This window comes from Patagioenas fasciata, chromosome 11 (assembly GCF_037038585.1).
Source record: "Patagioenas fasciata isolate bPatFas1 chromosome 11, bPatFas1.hap1, whole genome shotgun sequence".
Taxonomy (NCBI): domain Eukaryota; kingdom Metazoa; phylum Chordata; class Aves; order Columbiformes; family Columbidae; genus Patagioenas; species Patagioenas fasciata.
The window spans coordinates 289413-308940 of NC_092530.1; positions in this window are offsets into that span (position 1 = coordinate 289413).

Below are 19528 nucleotides of genomic sequence, written 5' to 3' on the forward strand. Positions count from 1 at the left end.
TGCTGAAATATTCCCATGGTATGCATGGTCTTAGGAGCAAAGCACCGTGACTCAACCTAAGTAGATCTGCCGCTTATTCTTTTGTACTGCCAGCAGATTGTGGAAGTAGAGTAGAAAAACCATCCTTATGGAGAGATCTTTGCATTTTAGGCTTAGTCTAAGTGTCTCAAGTTGCCGGGGTTTTTGATTGGGCCTAATCCATCAGGTCTGATGGCTTTCCTCCTCGTCTCCAGATGAATGTGGTAGAAAATATAAATCAAGGAAACGTCCTTTGGCGTATTTTTCCTTGCCTTATTTCCTTCTCATCCTGTTCTCTGTGCCAGCCTCTCTCACTAACCCCTCGTCTGGCTGCATGTCTCTTCTTTCTTCTCTCCTTTTCTCAAACTCTCCTGCTTCTTCGCTTTTGTCTTTCCATTCCTCCATTTCAGTCCTGCAGCCCGGCACTAGATTTTACTCTTCCCTCTCTTTGGCTTGCTCCCTTCGCTTTCTCCCCTTGTTCCATATCCTTCTTTCCGACTTGTCTCTTGGAGATTTTGGCCACGCTGGACCCAAGTCTGGGGATGTTTTGGAAACTTTTCAGAGGCCTCGCTGCTGACAGGGGGGACAGCAGGCAGTGACAGGCCCGGGGCTGACAGGCTCCCCCTCCCCTAGGGGGCGCTCGGCTGCCACACCCAGCTGACATAGAACCTTTGTCACAATGCCCGCTACCGTGGTGAGGATGCGGGCACTCTGCGGGTGACAGGGACACAGCAGGACTTGGTGTCAGCTCAGCAATTTCTGAGTTCCCCAAAGAAGCTGAATTCTGCAAATTGCTGCTGTTGCTCTTGAAATGATGTCATCAGGTGGGTGGTTTTTTAAGACTCCAGTCCGGACAGTGTTACGCGGGAAAGGCTTATCTCGCAGAGGCAAAAGGATGCTGGGGCAGGAATTAGCTGGGCTCATTTGGAGAGCTTTAAACTAGGCTCGAAGGGGGATGGGTTTGTAGTTGGGCTTGCCCCAGTGGGGCAGCATTCTAAAACAGATGAGGACCGGGTGGCCTCCTGTGCCCCTAGGGAGAAATTGGTGTGCTCTGCTCCCTCCCTGAAATGCCTGTACACCAATGTGCGCAGCATGGGGAATAAGCAGGAGGAGTTAGAATCCTATGTTCGGTCGGGAGATTATGATCTGGTGGCAATTACAGAAACGTGGTGGGACAGTTCACATGACTGGAATGTGGTCATGGATGGCTACGCCCTTTTCAGGAAAGACAGGCCAGCCAGGCGTGGTGGTGGAGTTGTTCTCTATGTGAGAGAGCAACTGCAATGTACTAAATTCTGCCCAGGAGCGGATGAGGAACGAGTTGAGAGTGTATGGGTCAGGATCAAGGGACAGGCTGGCAGGGGTGATACTGTTGTAGGTGTCTATTACAGGCCACCAGATCAGACTGAGGAAGTTGATGAGGCCTTCTATGCGCAGCTGAGAGTGGCCTCACAGTCACAGGCCCTGGTTGTTGTGGGTGATTTTAACTTCCCTGATGTTTGCTGGAAGGACCATTCAGCCAGCCAGCCACAGTCCAGGAGGTTCCTCCAGTGCATTGATGATAACTTCCTCATGCAGATGGTGGAGGAGCCCACCAGGAGAGGTACACTGCTGGATCTCATCCTCACTAACAAAGAGGGTCTGGTCGAAGCAGTAAAGGTCGAGGGCTGCCTGGGTTGCAGTGACCACGAGATGGTGGAGTTCAGCATCTCGTGTGGCAGGAACAGAATAGCAAGTAGAATTGCAACCCTGGACTTTGGCAGGGCTAATTTCGGCCTTTTCAAGCAATTGCTGGGGGAAATCCCATGGGCAAGACTGCTTGAAGGAAAAGGGGCCCAAGAGAGCTGGATTGCATTCAGAGATTGCTTCTTCCATGCTCAGGATCAGAGCATCCCCACACGTAGGAAGTCGAGGAAGGGAGTCAGAAGGCCTGCGTGGTTGAATAGGGATCTGTTGGGTATGCTCAAGCAGAAGAGGCGAGTTTACAGGTCATGGAAGCAGGGACTGGCCACTTGGGAGGAATATAAGGCTGCTGATAGAGGATGCAGGAAGGCAGCTAGGGTAGCCAAGGCCTCCTTAGAATTACAGCTGGTGAGAGGGGTCAAGGACAGCAAGAAGAACTTTTTGAAATACATAGCAGATAAAACTAATACCAGAGGCAATGTAGGCCCACTGATGAACGAGGTGGGTGCCCTGGTGGCAGAAGACACAGAGAAGGCAGAATTGCTGAATGCCGCCTTTGTCTCTGTCTACTCTGCTGGAGGCTGTCCTGGGGAACCCTGTACCCCTGAGACCCCGGATGAAGCCAGGTTAATGGAGGAGTTTGCTTTAGTCGATGAGGACTGGGTTAGGGAACAATTAAGTAGTCTGGACATCCATAAATCCATGGGTCCAGATGGGATGCATCCGCGGGTGCTGAGGGAGCTGGCTGAAGTCATTGCTAGACCGCTATCCATCATTTTTGCCAAGTCTTGGGAAACGGGAGAGGTGCCCGAGGATTGGAGGAAAGCAAATGTCACTCCAGTCTTTAAAAAGGGCAAGAAGGAGGACCCGGGTAATTATAGACCAGTCAGCCTCACCTCTGTCCCTGGGAAAGTAATGGAACAGCTTATCCTTGGTGCCATCTCAAGGCACATCAGGGATAAGAGGGTCATTAGGGGCAGTCAGCATGGCTTTACCAAGGGTAAGTCATGCTTGACCAACCTCATAGCCTTTTATGAGAATGTACCAAGGTGGATGGATGATGGCAGAGCGGTGGATGTGGTCTACCTTGACTTCAGTAAAGCCTTTGACACAGTCCCTCACAGCATCCTCACAGCTAAATTGAGGAGGTGTGGTCTCGACAATAGAGTAGTGAGGTGGGTTGCAAACTGGCTTAATGAGAGAAGCCAGAGAGTGGTGGTCAATGGTGCGGAGTCCAGTTGGAGGCCAGTATCTAGTGGAGTGCCTCAGGGGTCAGTACTGGGGCCAATGTTATTCAATATATCCATTAACGATTTAGAGGAGGGAATTGAGTGTACTATCAGCAAGTTTGCTGATGACACTAAGCTGGGAGGAGTGGCTGACACACCAGAAGGCTGTGCCGCCATCCAGCGGGACCTGGACAGGCTGGAGAGTTGGGCGGGGGATAACCTGATGGAATTTAACAAGGGAAAGTGTAGAGTCCTGCATCTGGGCAGGAACAATCCCAAGTTCCAGTATAGGTTGGGGCATGACCTATTAGAGAGCAGTGTAGGGGAAAGGGACCTGGGGGTCCTGGTGGACAACAGGATGACCATGAGCCAGCACTGGGCCCTTGTGGCCAGGAAGGCCAATGGCATCCTTGGGTGTATTACAAGGGGGGTGGTCAGCAGATCGAGAGAGGTCCTCCTTCCCCTCTACTCCACCCTGGTGAGACCCCATCTGGAATATTGTGTCCAGTTCTGGGCCCCTCAGTTCCAGAAAGACAGGGAACTGCTGGAGAGGGTCCAGCGTAGGGCAACAAAGATGATTAAGGGAGTGGAGCATCTCCCTTATGAAGAAAGGCTGAGGGAGCTGGGGCTCTTTAGTTTGGAGAAGAGGAGACTGAGGGGTGACCTTATTAATGTTTATAAATGGTGAGTGCCACGAGGACGGAGTCAGGCTCTTCTCAGTGGCAAACAATGATAGGACAAGGGGCAATGGGATCAAGCTGGAACACAAGAGGTTCCACTTAAATTTGAGAAAGAACTTCTTCTCAGTGAGGGTAACAGAGCACTGGAACAGGCTGCCCAGGGGGGTTGTGGAGTCTCCTTCCCTGGAGACATTCAAACCCGCCTGGACACATTCCTGTGCGACCTCACCTAGGCGTTCCTGCTCCAGCAGGGGGATTGGACTAGATGATCTTTTGAGGTCCCTTCCAATCCCAAACATACTGTGATACTGTGATACAACTTTTGCCATAACATCTTTAAATCAATGTAATTCACTTTGCCTTAATACCACTAAATAATATCCAAAGCAAACCCACGCGCGAGTATCACAACTCTATGAGTTGGCACCGTGCCAAGAAAATTGGACGGTACGTCAGAGCAGTAGAAAAGCCAAAAATCTCCAAATTTACCCCCTTCTCTTGCCCCACGTTGGGCGCCAATTATCTGTCGAGGGTTAGGATTGCGGGGTGACAATCAAACCCTGGCAGATGTATTGTTAACCTCCTCTCCCCCCCACTTCCCCCTTTTGCCCCTCCCTCTCCCCCCTTCCCACTCAGGACAGGCGATCGGGAGGGAAAGAAGGACAGAGAGAAGAGAGTTGGAAAAGTTAAAGATGTTTTACTAATGCTACTAATAAGAATAGAGAAAATAATACAAAATATACAAAACCAATCTTGTAAGTCTCAGCAACTGCAGAGCCAGCACCCAAAGTCCTGGATTAGACTCTGTAGCCAACCGGAGCTGGATTCAGTCTCTCACTAGGCCTCAGTTCGCAGGGACGACCAGCAAGGTCCTCTCCTAATGTCAGCCATGAGGAAAAAAGGGAAAAAGGGCAAAGGGCTGAGATCCTCGTGATCTCCCACTTTTATATGAAGTATTCACGTGAATGGAATGTTATACACCGTTGGTCAGTCTCTCGATCACCAGTTTCTCGTTGCCCCTCTCGCGAGATGTCCATCCGTGCTTATCAATAAGTTTGCATTCCCTTGCTAGGTTTAACCAAAACATGTGTCGGGTTCTCCAGGAAAATGCAGCTAATATGAAGACTTTAGCTGACAGGCAAATTCACTAAAAGAGAAACTTGTTTTTAACAAAACCAGGACATTCCACCCCTTATAATATGTCATTCACTGAATACTTAAACCTTATCAATACAATCTATCAATACAATCTAATTAATCACTACTACTATATATATATATATATATATATATATATATATATATACATATGTACATATATACACAGGAGTAATTAATCAGTGGACCATCCTTTGAAAAGTTCATTAAGTTCATTTTGTCACCACAGTCTCCCAGGGCAGGGAAAATGGTCCAAGTGCATCTCATGACCCCTGTTGGTGGGTTAAGGACACCAACTTCCAAGAAGGTGTCGGGCGCCACTCGAAGAAGCCAGCGCTGGTTTCATCACCATTGTCTTGATCTGAAAGACACTTATTAAACATTGTTAGTGCGGCAATTCACATCATGCAGTTCAGTATTGAGTATTTTCACCTAAAATCAAATCCCCTTGAGGTACACACCGAACTTCTCCATCCTTAAGCATCACCCACCAGGTGCTGCCAGGTCCCTGGGCAAAAACAATCCCACGAATGGGCTTTGCCTGTGCCCGATGCAGGAGGAACCCAGACTGCCTATCCTAACATATTTTTCATGTGTACTACAGGGACTTTATCTCCTTCTACAGTCCATAGAATTTCTGATTGGGCAGGCCCGGCTCGATTGGTTGATCCCCTAGTGTTGCCCAACCAAGTGGCTTTTGCTAAATGTGAATCCCAGTTTTTAAAGGTTCCACCACCCAGTGCCTTTAGTGTAGTTTTTAACAAACCATTGCACCTTTCAATTTTCCCAGAGGCTGGTGCATGATATGGAATATGATACACCCACTCAATACCATGTTCTTTGGCCCAATTATCTATAATACTGTTTTTGAAATGAGTACCATAGTCTGATTCAATTCTTTCTGGCGTACCGTGCCGCCAAAGGACTTGCTTCTCAAGGCCCAAGATGGTATTTCGGGCTGTAGCATGAGGTACGGCAGATGTTTCCAACCATCCAGTGGTTGCTTCCACCATTGTAAGTACATAACGCTTACCTTGACGTGTTTGTGGAAGTGTAATATAATCAATCTGCCAAGCTTCTCCATACTTACACTTTAACCATCACCCCCCACATAAGGACCCCCCATCTAAGGACCCCCCAGTTGTGCCCAGGGCCCATTGTGCCGTCCCAGAACCCCTCATTGTCCCCAGGGCCCATAGTGACATCCTGGCAACCTCCCTTTGTCCCCAGGGCCCATAGTGACATCCCAGGACCCCCAATTGTCCCCAAGGCCCATTGTGACACCATGGGGAACCCCCTTGTCACTGGGGATGCATTGTGACACAATGGGGACCCCCCCTTTGTCTCAGGTGCCCATTGTGACATCCTGGAGACCCCCCTTGTCCCCAGGGTCTATTGTGACATCCTGGGGACCTCCTTTATCCCCAGGACCCATTGTGACATCCCAGGACCCCTCATAGTCCCCAGAGGCCATTGTGACATCCTGGGGACCCCCCTTTCCCCCAGGGCCTAATGTGACATCCTGGGGACTCCTCTTTGTCCCCTGGGCCCATTATGACATCCTGGGCACCCTGTTTGTCCCCAGGGCCCATTGTGACATCCCAGGACCCCAGTTTGTCCCCAGGGCCCATTACTACAGGGTGGGACCCCCCTTGTCCCCAGGGACCATTGTGACATTCAGGGGACCCCTCTTTGTTCCCAGGGCCCATTGTGGCACCATGGGGACCCTCTTTGTCACTGGGGCCCATTGTGACATCCCAGGACCCCACTTTGTCTTAGAAGGTCACTATTCGGACCCCCGGAGCCCCCCGGCCCCACACCCGCCCCGCAGCCCCACAGCGCGCGGTCTCGGGCCCCGGTGCCGGCGAAGCCACGTCCTGGCCGCAGCCGGAGGAGGCGCTGCTTGTCCGCCCCCCCACGTCCCCCCGATCGCTGCTGCTGTCGCTGCCTGAGGAGCCGCAGGAGCCGCCGCTTGTCCGCCCCCCCACGTCCCCCCGATCGCTGCTGCTGTCGCTGCCTGAGGAGCCGCAGGAGCCGCCGCTTGTCCGCCCCCCCACGTCCCCCCGATCGCTGCTGCTGTCGCTGCCTGAGGAGCCACAGGAGCCGCCGCTTTTCCGCCCCCCCACGTCCCCCCGATCGCTGCTGCTGTCGCTGCCTGAGGAGCCGCAGCAGCCGCCGCTTGTCCGCCCCCCCACGTCCCCCCGATCGCTGCTGCTGTCGCTGCCTGAGGAGCCGCAGCAGCCGCCGCTTTTCCGCCCCCCCACGTCCCCCCGATCGCTGCTGCTGTCGCTGCCTGAAGAGCCGCAGGAGCCGCCGCTTGTCCGCCCAGCCCCGACTGCCCCCCCAATCGCCGCCGCTGCCGCCGGATGAGCCGCCGCTGCCGCCCCCGCCACCCCCCTTCTCTCGCCATCCCGGTGTCACAACGGGGACTTTGAGCGCGGCTGTGGAGGCAGCAGCTGTTCTGATAGCGAAGCCAAACCGGACCGGGAAACAGGACTGGGAACCAGGAACCGTGGGAGGGAAGTTTTCCCTTGGAGCAAACAAACCCCAGGTGTTCTTCAATGTTTATTGAGAAAGCAGAGTCAGGATGTACCAGTAGTCCCATTAGTGACCTTCTAAGACAAAGTGGGGTCCTGGGATGTCACAATGGGCCCCAGTGACAAAGAGGGTCCCCATGGTGCCACAATGGGCCCTGGGGACAAAGGGAGTCACCAGGATGTCACAATGGGCCCTGGGGACAAGGGGGGTCCCACCCTGTAACAATGGGCCCTGGGGACAAAGTGGGGCCCTGGGATGTCACAATGGGCCCTGGGGACAAATGGGGTCCTGGGACGTCACAATGGGTCCTGGGGATAAAGGGGGTCCCCAGGATGTCACAATGGGCACTTGAGACAAAGGTGGGGTCCCCATTGTGTCACAATGAGTCCCCAGTGACAAGAGGGTTCCCCATGGTGTCACAATGGGCCCTGGGGACAATTGGGGGTCCTGGGATGTCACAATGGGCCCTGAGGACAACAGGGGGTCCCCACGGTGTCAAAATGGGCCCTGGTGACATACGGGGCAGCCCAGGATGTCACAATGGGCCCTGGGGACAAAGAGGGGTCCCCAGGATGTTCACAATGGGCTCTGGGGACAGAGGGGGTCCCCACGGTGTCACAATGCACCCTGGGGACAATGGGGGGTCCTGGGACGTCACAATGGGCCCTGGGGACACAGGGGTCCCAAGGATGTGATAATGGGCTCTGGGGACAAGTGGGGTCCCCAGGATGTCACAATGGGCACTGGGGAGAAAGGGGTGGTCCCCATGGTGTCACAATGGGCCCTAGTGACAAGGAGGGTCCCCACGGTTCCACGATGGGACTTGGGGACAAGGGGGTCCACCAGATGTCACAATGGGCCCTGGGGAAAACAGGGGGTCCCCACGGTGTCACAATGGGCCCTGGGGACAAAGGAGGTCCTAGGACGTCACAGTGGGCCCTGGGGACAAAGTGGGGTCCCCTGAATGTCACATTGGGACCTGCAGACAAAGGGGGGTCCTGGGATGTAACAATGGGCCCCAGTGACAAAGGGGGTCCCCAGGATGTCACAACAGGCCCTGGGGACAAAGAGGGCTCTCCTGAATGTCACAATGGGCCCTGGGGACAAGGGGGGACCCCAGGATGCAACAACGGGCCCTGGGGACAAAGAGGGGTCCCCAGAATGTCACAAAGGGCCCTGGGGACAAGGGGGTGTCCTGGGATGTCACAATGGACCCTGGGGACAAATAGCAGTTCCCTGAATATCACAATGGGCCCTGGAGACAAGGGGTGTCCTGGGATGTCACAATGGGCCCCAGTGACAAAGGGCGTTCCTATGGTGCCAAAATGGGGCCTGGGGACAAAGGGGGTCCCCAGGAAGTCACAATGGGCCCTGGGGAAAAAGGGGGGTCCTGGGATGTCACAATGGGACCTGGGACAACGGGGGGTCCCCAGGATGTCACAATGAGCCCTGGGGACAAGCAGGGTACCCACGGTGTCACAATGGGCCCTGGGGACAAAGGGGGGTCCTGAGGATATCACAATGGGCCCTGGGGACAATTGGGGGATCCTGGGATGTCACAATGGGCCCTGGGGACAAAGAGGAGTCCCCTAAATGTCACAATGGGCCCTGGAGACAGAGGGGCTCCCCATGGTGCCATAATGGGCCCTGAGGAAAAAGGGGGGTCGCCAGGATGTCACAATGGGCTCTTGGAAAAATGGAGGGTCCTGGGATGTCACAATGGGCCCTGGGGACAAAGGAGGTCCCCAGGATGTCACAATGACCCCTTGGGACAACGGGGCCATTGTGGACATCACAATGGGTCCTGGGAACAAAGTGGGGTCCCCAGGATGGCACAATGTGCCCTGGAGACAAAGGGGTTCCCCACCCTATCACAATGGGCCTTGGGGACAAAGGGGGGTCGCCAGGATGTCACAATGGGCCCTAGGGACAAAGGGAGTCCCCACCCTGTCACAATAGGCCCTGGGGACAAAGGGGGTGCCCAGGATGTCACAATGGGTCCTGGGGACAAAGGGCATCCTCATGGTGCCACAATGGACCCTAGTGACAAACGAGGTCCCCAGGATGTCACAACGGGCCCTAGGGACAAAGGGGGGTCCCCAGGATCTCACAATGGACCCTGGGGACAAAGGGGGGGCCTGGGACGTCACAATGGGCCCTGGGGACAAAGGGGGGACCCCAGGATGTCACAATGAGCCCTGGGCACAATTGGGGGGTCCTTAGATGTCACAACGGGCTCTGGGGACAAAGGGCGTCTCCAGGATGTCACAATGGGCCCTGGGGACAAAGTGGGGTCCTGAAATGTCACAATGGGCCCTGGGCACAAAGGGGGTTCCCAGGATGTCACAATGGGCTCTGGGGACAACGGGGATTCCAAAGGTGTCACAATGGGCCCTTGGGACAAAGGCTGTCCCCCGAATGTCACAATGGGCCCTGGGGACAAAGGGGGTCCCCAGGATGTCACAATGGGCCTTCAGTATAAAGTGGGGTCCTGGGATGTCACAATGGGCCCTGGGGACAAAGGGGGGTCCTGGGACGTCACAATGGGCCCTGCGGATCAAGGATGGTGCCCTGGATATCACAATGGGCTCTGGGGACAATGGGGGGTCCTGGAATGTCACAATGGTCCCTAGGGACAAAGGGGGGTCCCTTGGATGTCACAATGGGGCTGGGGACAAAGGGGGTCCTGGGATGTCACAATGGGCCCTGGGGACAATGGGGGTCCCCAGGTTGTCACAATGGGCCCTGGGGAACAAGGGGGTCCCCACGGTGTCACAATGGGCCCTGAGGACAAATGGGGTCCCCAGGTTGTCACAATGGGCCCTGGGGACAAAGGGGGTCCCCACGGTGTCACAATGGGCCCTGGGGACAAAGGGGGTCCTCAGGATGTCACAATGGGCCCTGGGGACAAGGGGGATACCCACGGTTTCAAAATGGGCCCTGGGGACAAGGGGGTCCCCAGGAACTCACAGTGGGCCGTGGGGACAAAGAGGGGTCCCCAGGATTTCACAATGGACCCTGGGGACAAAGGGGGGTCCTGGGACGTCACAATGGGCCCTGGGGACAACGGGTTCCCCAGGATGTCACAATGGGCTCTGGGGACAAAGGAGGTCCCCAGGATGACACAATGGGCCCTGGGGATGACGGGGGGTCCTGGGACGTCACAATGGGCCCTGGGGACAATGGGACGTCCTGATATGTTACAATGAACCCTGGGCACAATTGGGGGGTCCTTAGATGCCACAATGGGCCCTGGGGACAAAGGGGGTCCCCACGGTGTCACAATGGGCGCTGGGGACAAAGGGGAGTCCCCAGTATGTCACAATGGGCCCTGGAGACAATGGGGGGTCCTGGGATGTCACAATGGGCCCTGGGGACAACGGGGGTCCCGACGGTGTCACAATGGGCCCTAGGGACAAAGGCTGTCCCCTGAATGTCACAATGGGCCCTGTGGACAATGGGGGTCCCCAGGATGTCACAATGGGCTCTGGGGACAATGGGGGATCCGGGGATGTCACAATGGGCCCTGGGGACAAAGGGGGTCCCCAGGACGTCACAATGGGCCCCAGTGACAAAGGGGGTCCCAATGGTGCCACAATGGGTCCTGGGGAAAAAGGGGGTCCCCAGGATGTCACAATGGGCTCTGGGGACAAGGGGGGGTCCCCATAGTGTTACAATGGGTCCCCAGTGACAAGGGGGGTCCCCAGGATGTCACAATGGGCCCTGGGGACAAAGGGGGTCCTGGGACTTCACTATGGGCCCTGGGGACAAGGGGCGGTCCCCAAGATGTCACAATGGGTCCTGGGGACAAGGGGGTCCCCAGGATGTCACAATGGGCCCTGGGGACAAAGCGGGTCCTGGGACTTCACTATGGGCCCTGGGGACAAGGGGGTCCCCAGGATGTCACAATGGGCCCTTAGGACAAGGGGGGTCCCCAAGGTGTCACAATGGGCCCTGGGGACAATGGGGAGTCCTGGGACATCACAACAGGCCTGGGGACAAGGGGGATCTCCACCCTGTCACAATGTGCCCTGGGGCAAAGGGGGGTCCTGGGATGTCACAATTGGCCCGGGGGACAAAGGGGGTCCCCATGGTGCCACAATGGGCCCTGGGGACAAAGGGGATCCCCAGGATGTCACAATGGGCCCTTAGGACAAGGGGGGTCCCCAAGGTGTCACAATGGGCCTTGGGGACAATGGGGAGTCCTGGGATATCACAACAGGCCTGGGGACAAGGGGGATCTCCACCCTGTCACAATGGGCCCTGGGGACAAAGGGGGGTCCTGGGATGTCACAATTGGCCCTGGGGACAAAGGGGAGTCCCCAGGATGTCACAATGGGCCCTGAGGACAAGGGGAGGTCCCCATGGTGTCACAATGGGTCCTCAGTGAGAAGGGGGTCCCCCATGGTTTCACAATGGGCCCTGGGGACAAGGGGGATCCCCAGGGTGTCACAATGGACCCTGGGGAGAAGGGTTTAGGCGGTTGTGTTAGGGGGTTGGAGGATTAGGTGGTGCAGGATTTGGGGGTGCAAGGATTTTGCGGGGCCTGATTTGTGGCTGCAGAGTCTGGGGTTGCAGGTTCCAGGGGTGCAGGATTTGGAGGTTCAGGGTTTAGGGCAGTAGGATATTTGGGTGCAGGAGTTTGGAGTGCCGGGTTTGGGGGCCAGGATTTGGGGTTGCAGGATTTGGGGGTGAAGGGGTTGTGAGGTGCAGGGTTGTGGGGTGCAGGGTTTGGGAGATGGGGATGTGGGGCTGGAGGATTTGGGGGTGCAGGGTTTGGAGCAGCAGGATCTGGGGGTGCAGAGTTGGGGGGTGCAAGATTGGGGGTAGCAGGGTTTTGGGAAGCAGGGTTTCGGGGTCAGGCTTTAGGGGGACAGGGTTTGGGGGGCAGGGTTGGGAGGGATGATTTTGGGGTGCAGGGTTTAGGGCAGCAGGATCTTGGGGTGAAGGGGTTTGGTGTGAAGGGTTGGGTAGGACAGGATTTGGGGTGCAGGTTTTTAGAGTGCAACTTGTGGGGGTCAGGATTTGGGGTACAGGGTTTGGGGGTGCAGGGTTTAGTGGTGCAGGGTTTGGGGGTGCAGGTCTTGGGGAGGCAGAATTAGGGTGCAAGACTTGAGGGTGCAGGGTTTGGGGGTTTGGGACATGGGGCTGGAGGATTTAGGGGTGCAGGATTTGGGGTGCAGTGTGTGGGGGTGCAAGATCTTGGGGTGTACGGGCTTTGGGTGTGGGATTTGAAGGACAATGATTTGGGGGTGCAGGGATTGGGGGTGTAGGGTTTTGGGGTTGATGCGTTTGGAGATTCGGGATGTGGAGGTCAAGGATTTAGGGGTACAAGGGCTGGTTGCAGGATTTGGGGGTACAGGGTTGGTTGCAGGATTTGGGGTGCAGGGTTTGAAGTGCAGGGCTAAAGGGGGCAGGATTTGGAGGTGCAAGATTTGGTGGTCTGGGGTACTGGGCTGCAGGGTTTTGGGGTGCGGGATTTGGGGGTGCAGGTTCCATGTCTTTAGGAACTGGGCGGGGAGGGTTTTTTGGTGCGGACTTTTGAGTGCAAGTTTGAGGGGCCTTGATTTTGGGGTGCATGGTTTGGGGGGCAGGATTCCGGGTGTAAGGTTTTGAGGTGCAGGACTTGGGGGCGCAGGTTTCACACGTTAAGGAACTGGGGCTGCAGAGGTTGGGGGTGCAGCGTTGTGGGCTGCAGGGTTGAAGGGTGCAGGATTTAGGGGTACAGGTTTTGGGGGTGCAGGAGCTGGGGGTGCAGGCTGTAGGGATCCGAATATGGGGGTGCAGGGTTCTGGGGTGCAGGATCTGGGTGAGCAGGCTGTTAGGGTACAGAACCTTGTAGTTCAGCGTTTAGAGGCAGGATTTGGGGGTGCAGGGCTTTGGGGTGAGGGGTCTGGAGTGAGGGGTTCAGGTGTTCAGCACCTAGGGGTGCAGGACTTGGGGGTTGGAGGATTTGGGGGTGCAGGGATTTGGGGGTGCAGGGATATGGGGTGCAACTTGTGGGGTGCAGAGTTTTGGGTATAGGATTTTGGGGTGCAGAGTTTTGGGGGGGGGATTGGGGGAGCAGGGTTTCAGGGTGCAAGGTTCAGTGGTGCAGGGTTCTGGGGGTGCAGGGTTTAGCGCCAGAATTGGGGGTGCAGGGTTTGGGATTGCAGGGTGTTGGGGGAAGGATCTGGGGCTACAAGATGTGGGGTAGCAGGGTTTTGGGGTGCAACTTGTGGGGGCAGGATTTGGGGTACAGGAGGTTGGGGGTGCAGGGTTTGGGGTGTAGGATTTAGTGGAGCAGGGACTGGGGGTGAAGGTCTTGTGGAGGCAGAATTGGGGGTGCAGGTCTTGGGGAGGCAGAATTGGGGGTGCAGATTTTGGCTGTTCAGGACCTGGGGGTGCAGGATTTGGGAATGTAGGTTTTGGGGGGTAGATTTTGGGGTGCTGGGTTCGGCACATGGGTCTGGAGGATTTGGGGGTGCAGGGTTAAGGGGTTTAGGATTTTGGGGTGCACAGTTTAGGGTGCATGTTCTGGGCATGTATGATTTCAGAGTGCAGGGCTTTGGGGTACAGGATTTGGGGTGCAGGGTTTTGGGGTCAGGATCTGGGGGTGCAGGGTGTTGGGGAGAAGGATTTGGGGGTGCAGCATTTTGAAGTGCAGGGTTTGGAGGAGGGAGGTTTTGGGGGTGTAAGATTTGGTGGTTCAGGTTTTGGGGGTGCAGTGTTAAGAGGGTGGAGGATTAGGGGTGCAGGATTTGGGGGTGCACTGTTTGGGGGTGCAGGGTTTAGAAGTCAGGTCTAAGAGTGCAGCGTTTGGGGTGCAGGGGCTTGGGGGGAAATTTAAGGTTGCAGAGTGTGGGGTGCACAGGACTGGGGCTCAGGATTTGGGGGTGCGGGGTTTCAGGGTTCAAGATTTGGAGGTGTGGAGTTTTGGGGTGCAGGGGATGGGGGTGAAGGATTTGAGGCTGCAGGGTGGTGGGGGGAGGATTTGGGGGTGAGAGATTTGGGGTGCAGGATGTGGGGGTGCAGAGTTTTGGGAGGCAATGATCTGGGGCTGCAGGATTTGGGGGTTCAGTGTTTAGGGCAGCACAACCTCGGGGTGCAGGGGTTTGCAGTGAAAGGTTTGGTAGGGCAGGATTTGGGGTGCAGGATTCTGGGGTGCTGGGTTTGGGGTACAGGATTTGGTGTTGCAGGGATGGGGTTGAAGGGCTTGGGTTTCCAGGCCTTTGAGGTGCAGGATTTGGAGGTGCAAGGTTTGGGAGGGAATTCTTTGGGGTGCAGGGTTTGGGGTTCCAGGAGGTGGGGGAAGGACCTTGGGGTGTAGGGTTTGGGGGGGCAGGGTTTTGGGGGAAGGATTTAGGGGTGCAGGGTTTTGAAGTGCAGCGTTTCAGGGGGGCATGATTTTGGGGGTGCACATGTGGGGGTCCAGGTTTGGGGGATGCAGAGTTTGTGAATGGAGGATTTTGGGGTGCTGGGTTTGGGGCTGCCTAATTTGGGGGTGCAGTGTTTGGGTGTTCAGGACCTGGGGGTGCTGCGTTTGGGAATGCAGGCTTTGGGGGTGCAGGGCTCAGGATTTGGGAGGGCAGGATCAGGGGGTGTAAGATTTCAGGGTTTAGGGGTGCAAAGTTTGGTAGGGCTGAATTACAGGGGTGCAAAGTATGGTAGGGCTGAATTTAGGGGTGCAGGATTTGGTATTACAGGTTTTGGGGAATCATGGCTTGGGAGGAAGGATTTAGGGGTGCAGGGTTTCAAGATGCAGGATTTGGGGTGCAGTATTTGGGGTTGCAGGTTTGGGGGGTGCAAGTTGTGGGGCGGCAGGATATCGGGTATAGGGTTCTGGCCTGCAGGGTTTGGGGGTGCAGGATTTCAACGTGCAGGGTTCTGGGGTGCAGTATCTGGGGGTCCAGGGTTTGGCAGTGCATTGGCTTTGGGGGTTGAAGGATTTGGGGGTGTAGGGTTTAGGGATGCAGGATTTGGGGGTGCAGGATTTGGAAGTGCAGAGTTAGGGGGCAGGATTTTCAGTGCAGGGTTTCAGGGTACAGAACTTGGTGGTGCAGGATCTGGGGGTGCAGGTTTTCGGTGGGGAATTTGGGGGTGCAGGGTGTTGAGGAAGGATCTGAGGGTACAATATTTGGGCTTTAAGGGTTTAGGGGGGCAGGATCTGGCAGTGCAGAGTTTGGGGACAGGACCTGGGGGTGCAGCGACTGGGGTTACAGGTTCTGGGGGTGCAGGGTCGAGGGAATTGTTTGAGGTGCAGGGTTATGAGAGTGCAGGATTTCTGGGTGCAGAGTTTGGGGTGCTGGGTATGGGGTAGCAGCATCTGGGGGTGTAGGTTTTGGGGGTTCATTCATTTGGGGGGAGGATCTGGGGGTGCAGGGTTTAAGGGTTCAGGATTTGGAGGTGTAGGGTTTTGGGGTACAGGGTTCTGGGTTGAGGTTTTGGGGTGAAAGATTTGGGGATGCAGTGTTAAGGGGTGGAGGCTTAGAGGTGCAAGATTTGGGGGTGCAGAGTTTTCGTGTGTCTGATTTGGGGGTGCAGGGTCTGGGGGTGCAAGATCCTGGAATTCAGGATCTGGGGGTTCAGGATTTGGGGGTGCACAGTATGGGAGGGAAGGATCTGGGGCTTCAGGATTTGGGGGTGCACTGTTTGGGGGTGCAGGGTTTAGAAGTCAGGTCTAAGAGTGCAGCGTTTGGGGTGCAGGGGCTTGGGGGGAAATTTAAGGTTGCAGAGTGTGGGGTGCACAGGACTGGGGCTCAGGATTTGGGGGTGCGAGGTTTCAGGGTTCAGGATTTGGAGGTGTGGAGTTTTGGGGTGCAGGGGTTGGGAGTGCAGGGTGGTCGGGGTGAGAGATTTGGGGTGCAGGATTTGGAGATGCAGAGTTTTGGCAGGCAAGGATCCGGGGCTGCAGGATTTGGGGGTTCAGTGTTTAGGGCAGCACAATCTTGGGGTGCAGGGGTTTGCAGTGAAAGGTTTGGTAGGCAGGATTTGGGGTGCAGGATTCTGGGGTGCTGGGTTTGGGGTACAGGATTTGGTGTTGCAGGGATGGGGTTGAAGGGCTTGGGTTTCCAGGCCTTTGAGGTGCAGGATTTGGAGGTGCAGGGTTTGGGAGGGAATTCTTTGGGGTGCAGGGTTTGGGGGCAGGGTTTAGGGGTGGAGGGTATAGGACGGAAGGATTTGGGAATGCAAGGTTTGGGGTGCAGGTTTTGGGGTTCAGGAAGGTAGGGAGGGCAGGATTAGGGGGTGCAAGGTTTCAGTTGTAGGGTTTAGGGGTGCAGAGTTTGGTAGGGCCGAATTTGGGGGTGCAGGGTTTGGGGTGCAGGGTTTGGGAAGACAGGATCAGGGGTGGAGGATTTGGGGGTGCAGGATTGAGGGGCAGGGTTTTGGTGCAGGGCTTGGGGTCATGATCTGGGGTGCAGGTTTGGGAAGAGTATTTTGGGGTGCAGGATTTTGGGTGCCGTGTCTGCGGGGCAGGTTTGGGGTGATCACTGCTGATCCGCACACACTCGCTCTCTCTGGTATTCACCTCCACTCCTGCTCCTCCACCTCCCCACTGTTCTCTCCATCTCCTCTCTTCTCGTTCCCACCACACTCTGCACACAGACCCGACCACTGAGAATGTTCCAGAACACGCTGATCCAAACCCCGCTGGGACCTCCGGGCTCCATGGCAATGTGAAAATTGAGTGTGCCACAGAATCCCTTTGGGTGTCAAACACCTTGAAGGTGCTGGAGTCCAAGCACAAACCCCCGGCACTGCCCACGGCCCTCAGGAGCTCCTGTGGAAACCCCTCCAGGGATGGCGGCTCCAGCCCTGCCCTGGGCAGCCCGTTCAGTGCCCGACAGCCCTCGCTGGGAGGAACAGCTCCCAGGCTCCAGCCAGAAGCTCACCCGGTACCGCTGGGGCCGTCTCCTCTCCTCCTGCCGCTCGTTCCCGGGCAGAGTCCCCGAAGCCCGCTCTCCGGGCGCTCTGCGGGCGGCTCCTGGCCCGGCCGCCCCCCGCACTCCCGCTCTGGCTCCGCCCCAAGGCTCAGGCGGGAACGGCCGCTGCGGCCCGGCCGGCCAATCGCAGCTCGCCGCCTCAGCCCCGCCCCCTCAAACCAGCCCTTGGCCCCGCCCCCTCCCCCCAGCCCCTCAGGAGGAGCCGCACCCGCTGGTGCTGAGTGCGGAGCTCAGCGCACAAAGAGCTGCACAGGGTGAGAGGGGCAGGGGGATTCGAGCTGAGATGGGCGCTGTTTGCAGACAGAACCAAGTGAGGCACGGGCTCTGCACCTGGAGAAAGGAAAAGGTGCAGTGATCACCCCAAACCTGCCCTGCAAACACGGCATCCAAAATCCTGCACCCCAAAGAATTCCCTCCCAAACCTTGCACCTCCAAATCCTGCACCTCAAAGGCCTGGAAACCCAAGCCCTTCAACCCCATCCCTGCAACACCAAATCCTGTACCCCAAACCCAGCACCCCAGAATCCTGCACCCCAAATCCTGCCTGCCAAACCTTTCACTGCAAACCCCTGCACCCCAAGATTGTGCTGCCCTAAACACTGAACCCCCAAATCCTGCACCCAAATCTCTCACCCCCAAATCCTTCCCCCACCACCCTACACCCTCAGATCCTTCAACCCCATCCCCTGCACCCCAAAACTCCACACCTCCAAATCCTGATCCCTGAAACCCCGCACCCCCAAATCCTGTGCCCCAGTCCTGTGCACCCCACAGTCTGCACCCCAAACGCTGCACTCTTAGACCTGACTTCTAAACCCTGCACCCCCAACAGTGCACCCCCAAATCCTGAAGCCCCAGATCCTTCACTCCCATACCCTGCACCCCCACATCCTGAACCCCCAAATCCTGCACCCCTAAACCTCCACCCTCTTAACACTGCACCCCCAAAACCTGAACCACCAAATCCTTCACCCCCAAAACCTCCCTCCTCCAAACCCTGCACTTCAAAATGCTGCACCCCCAAATCCTTCTCCCCAACACCCTGCACCCCCAGATCCTGACCCCAAAACCCTGCACCCCAAATCCTGTACCCCAAAGCCCTGCACTCTGAAATCATACATGCCCAGAACGTGCACCCTAAACTGTGCACCCCAAAATCCTAAACCCCTTAACCCTGCACCCCCAAATCCTCCAGACCCATGTGCCGAACCCAGCACCCCAAAATCTACCCCCCAAAACCTACATCCCCAAATCCTGCACCCCCAGGTCCTGAACAGCCAAAATCTGCACCCCCAATTCTGCCTCCCCAAGACCTGCACCCCCAATTCTGCCTCCACAAGACCTTCACCCCCATTCTCTGCTCCACTAAATCCTACACCCCAAACCCTGCACCCCCAACCTCCTGTACTCCAAATCCTGCCCCCACAAGTTGCACCCTAAAATCCTGCACCCCCAAATCCTGTCCTACCCACCCTTCACCCCAAATCCCTTCACCCCAAGATCCTGCTGCCCTAAACCCTGCACCCCCAAATCATCCCTCCCAGCCCTGCCCCCCAAACCCTGTCCCCCTAAAGCCTGACCCTGAAACCCTGCTACCCCCAATCTTGTACCCCCAGATCCTTCCCCCAACACCCTGCAATCCCAAACCCTGCACCCCCAATTCTGGCGCTAAACCCTGCACCCCCAGAACCCTGCACCACTGAACCTTGCACCCCAAAACCCTGCTTCCCCAATCCTCCCCCCCAAAACTCTGCACCCCTAAACCCTATACCCAAAACCCTGCACCCCACAAGTTGCACCCTGAAATCCCTGCATCCCCAAATCCTCCAACCCTCAGGTCCTGCACCCCCAGGTGCTGAACACCTGAACCCCTCACCCCAGACCCCTCACCCCAAAGCCCTGCACCCCCAAATCCTGCCTCTAAACGCTGAACTACAAGGTTCTGTACCCCAACAGCCTGCTCACCCAGATCCTGCACCCCAGAACCCTGCACCCCCATATTCTGATCCCTACAGCCTGCACCCCCAGCTCCTGCACCCCCAAAACCTGTACCCCTAAATCCTGCACCCTTCAACCCTGCAGCCCACAACGCTGCACCCCCAACCTCTGCAGCCCCAGTTCCTTAACGTGTGAAACCTGCGCCCCCAAGTCCTGCACCTCAAAACCTTACACCCGGAATCCTGCCCCCCAAACCATGCACCCCAAAATCAAGGCCCCTCAAACTTGCACTCAAAAGTCCGCACCAAGAAACCCTCCCCGCCCAGTTCCTAAAGACATGGAACCTGCACCCCCAAATCCC